Below are 3,919 nucleotides of genomic sequence, written 5' to 3' on the forward strand. Positions count from 1 at the left end.
ATATACAATGACACATATCACAATTAAGGAACTGGTGCCATTAAAGATTATTCAAACGTAATTTTAAAATTATGTTTATAATTTTAAAATTATGACCTTTTAATTCTCTTCAAGTAACTGTACAAAAGGAGCCATCAGCCCAACCCATGACAAGAAATCCAATTCCTCTGCTGTTTGTTTTTGAAGGTAGCCACAGGATACCTACAATAATGAAGTACAGTTCATAAACATCCTGAGGCCAGCATAAGGGACTGATGGGAAAAACTAATGTAGGTGTGGTTTCCTGACTCCTGTATGCACTGGACCCAACTTTGTAAAGCAGTTAAAGTTAACTGACCAACTTGCAAAATCTGTGGGTTTTGGAAAGCAAAAGATTTCATTTTAATTCAATTTTACCAAAAGAAAATAAGTTACTGATCTGCTAAGGAAAAAGTCAATTTCTCAGTGTCCCTTATGGTACCTAGAAACCAATGGTAAACAGTAATAGATTATTTAAATTTGTTAGAAATATTCTGTTTCTTCATTTTAATAATAAAGCAAAAATTTTTATTTTCTAAAGGAATCTCCATATTTTTACAAATCGTTGGACTGTTTCAAACAACTTTAAAAAGGAAAATAATTTAGGTCTGTATTTAAAAGGAAATGTATTTTTCATGCTTCAATTGCATTTTTCAGTCATTTGCAATCTCAGCATACATAAAATTTTTCTTTGGTGGTTTGGATGTTTTTGTTTCTAGGAAGAAGCCCCCAATATATGTATATATACACACATACAACCCCTGTATAAAAATTTTAACGTTCCTATGTAAAGTAGTTTTCAAAAAGCTTTCATATCCATCTTTGTCATGGAGTTGAACAACAAAGATATACCATCCAAGCTAGTATTCCTGCCTTCTGAATGGATTTTTTTTCTCTTTTTTTTTTTTTAGTAGTGAAGTCTGAGCGGATTTGCATGACTGAGAGTGAAATAATACGTTAGGATCTGCCAGTTTGGAAGTGTGAATAGATGCCATCCTCATTTCCTCTATCCCAGCCCAGGCTCAGGTTTTAATCATCCATTTATCAGGAATCACTGTCCCCAGAGATTCCCTGTGCCCTACAGGACCAGCTTTTTCCATCAGATTTGAACCTTGTTTTATTCATTCCCTCAGAGTGCAGCTAAGAGAGCCACTTGATTGAAAAATTAACTCAAGCTAATAGGAGAACAATGTACCCAACACATTACAGTTCAACCTAAAGTTTTCCAAACTTAACCCAGGAGTTGTACCAGTCATTGGGGCTTAATAGGCTAAAATATGACTATCAACTTCAAAGGCAAGCGAGCATCTTCATTGTTTTCTAGTTTAATTTTACACTGTTACTGATTCCTTTGAAGCCATAAAGTAAAAGTTATTTCCCAGCAAGGTGGTCATTTTTCATTTAATATGGGAATCATTTTTCCAAATTTTTGTGGGAACTGAAATCAACCAGAAGTTTCCAGAAGCAGCAAAATCCCTTGTGAATCCCAGATGCTCCCAACAAATGTAACTGACTGGCTCTTTATTGAAAACAGCTCAGAGCTCAGCAATAATGTTTCTTCATTAATGTTACCAGGTAGCCAACATAAGATGCCATTCCCTTTCACAATTTGTTATTTCTTTTGTCTCTGGCAGATATTAATCATTGGGATTTGGGAATAAGGAAATGGAATGTCTAACAATTACTGGAAACTACTGAATCCATGTTATTCTTTAATTTTCATAACACTTTAATTATGTGTTTTTGAAAAAAATAATAAGTGACCATAATAATAAACAATACATCATTTTTCTGCAACAGGATTATATGAAAACTTTCACTGGTTTTCCACTGAAAATATTTAGTAACAAATGCATAACTTATAGAAGCATACCTGTTAAGTCAGAAGTAAGATACCACCTGTGTTCAACATTGGACTAGAAATTCCAGCCAGTCAACTCATTAAGATAAAAAGTAAGAATTGTAAGTATTGGGGGGGAAATACATAATTTATCATTGTGAACCAGCATATTGTGACAAGATTATAAAATTCAAAAACATGTTTTAAAAGTATCTCTTTTAAAGTATCTCTACCGGATCCATATGTAAGATAAAAAGAAATAAATATTAACACAAAATAAATGCTAGATAAAACATTTCAACATTGGAAGATACTACAAATATTTAATATTTAAAGTAATCATTCTTTGAATTAAATTCTTAAATCCACAAAGCATCAACTGTACTCGTCAATAGTATTCAAATAATGTGATGCTCAGATCTCCTGGCAAGGTAAACAGTGCTACCTGGAAGCAAATGTCAAAAGTGCCAATTTAAGGACACATTTTGTTTCCAAACTTGGTATTTCATAGAGATTACTTACAGAGTTTATAAAAAGTATACCATATCTATAAACTTATTTACTTTATTTTAAGAAACGATTCGCTGTTAGCTGCTGGCAGTGCCCTGAACACACACATACAGAGCAACAGATCCAAGGAAATCTGACTAAGGTTTCTCTTCTGCTTCTGTCCTGATTCCCAGCAATGTTGACCTTGACCTTCATATCACTGTTTCCTGATCTTACTTTAGACTTGGAGTCAATGGATTTCATCAAACTGGAAAGGTTTCTATTGGCTAGTAAGCCTTAATTCTCACAAAACAATAAATGATCATAATAAACAAGAAATCGTTTTTCTGATTTCTTAACTGATTTTTCTCATAAATCAGAATTGGGAAATCCATATAAATTAAAATAAGAGGAAGAAATTCCCAAATGGAAACAATTTTTCTTTTGTTTCTTTTCAGAAGAATCTATAAATATAATGGTTGCCTTCTGATCTCCAAATTTTCTCCATTCCCATATAATTGTCATCTTTTTAAGTGCCCAGAACTTATAAATCCCCTCCTCTGGGAGTGGCCCCAGTACAGTGAGTAGACCCTAAGTGATTTGTCCTTACTACATAATCCTGTGTTCCTGACCATACACAGGGAGAAGGGCCCAGGAGAGAGCACCTGGCTCCACTGACTCTCTCCCTCTGGAGTGCGCACTTGGGAACTTGACATGCAAAGGCTGGACATTGTGGCTTGGCCACACTGAAGATAAGGGCGGGAGGGACTGAATCTACAGCTACCTCTTGCTTATATCCCTGGAGCAGCCCTGAACCTCCTCTTTTCCAGTCATGAGACACTTGATACGCTCCAGCACTCTTCATTAAATCCCTCCAGGTTTAAGCTAGCCAGAATTACACTCTGTTGTTTTCAATCAAATGAACCTTAACTAATTCATCATTATTCCCTGGCCCTCATTTCTTTAATGATTACCATCTATGTAAAATTCAGAAATACAGAAGAAGAATCTCTCTACTTGCTCATACACACATATGTAGTATGGGTATAAATCATAAACAGTGGTTCAAGTTCATGGTTGCCATAGTTGGCTTAACACAATGAACATCTGTATTAAGACCATGGTTGCATGGCAGGCAGAGGGAACATGGCCCAACAAGAGGCACAAGGGGAATTCAACAGTTACAGTAGTGCTTAATTTCTAGGTGACAATGTGACCCAGCTTGCCTGGGACCATGCAGTTTAAGTGTTTTCTTACCATATTTATGAGTGTTGTTCCCTTTGTCTAAGTTTCCCAGTTGGAATGATAAATCCTATGGCCACCCTTTAAAAATTTTAAATAATTATGGGAGACTACTCCTCTGTGTTGTTTAGATTTCTTTCTTTTTTTTTATTTTTCTTTCTTTCTTTCTTTTTTTTTTTTTGTATCAGGGATTGAACTCAGGGGCACTTAATAAAAAGCAAAAATTTAAAGTGCTGAAAAATTATATGACTAGCAGGTATATTTTTGAGCAAATGGGATTTCCAGAAAGAAAAGATAAGTAATTTGCCCAAGGTCATACAATTAGTAAAT

This window comes from Urocitellus parryii, chromosome 4 (assembly GCF_045843805.1).
Source record: "Urocitellus parryii isolate mUroPar1 chromosome 4, mUroPar1.hap1, whole genome shotgun sequence".
Lineage (NCBI taxonomy): Eukaryota > Metazoa > Chordata > Mammalia > Rodentia > Sciuridae > Urocitellus > Urocitellus parryii.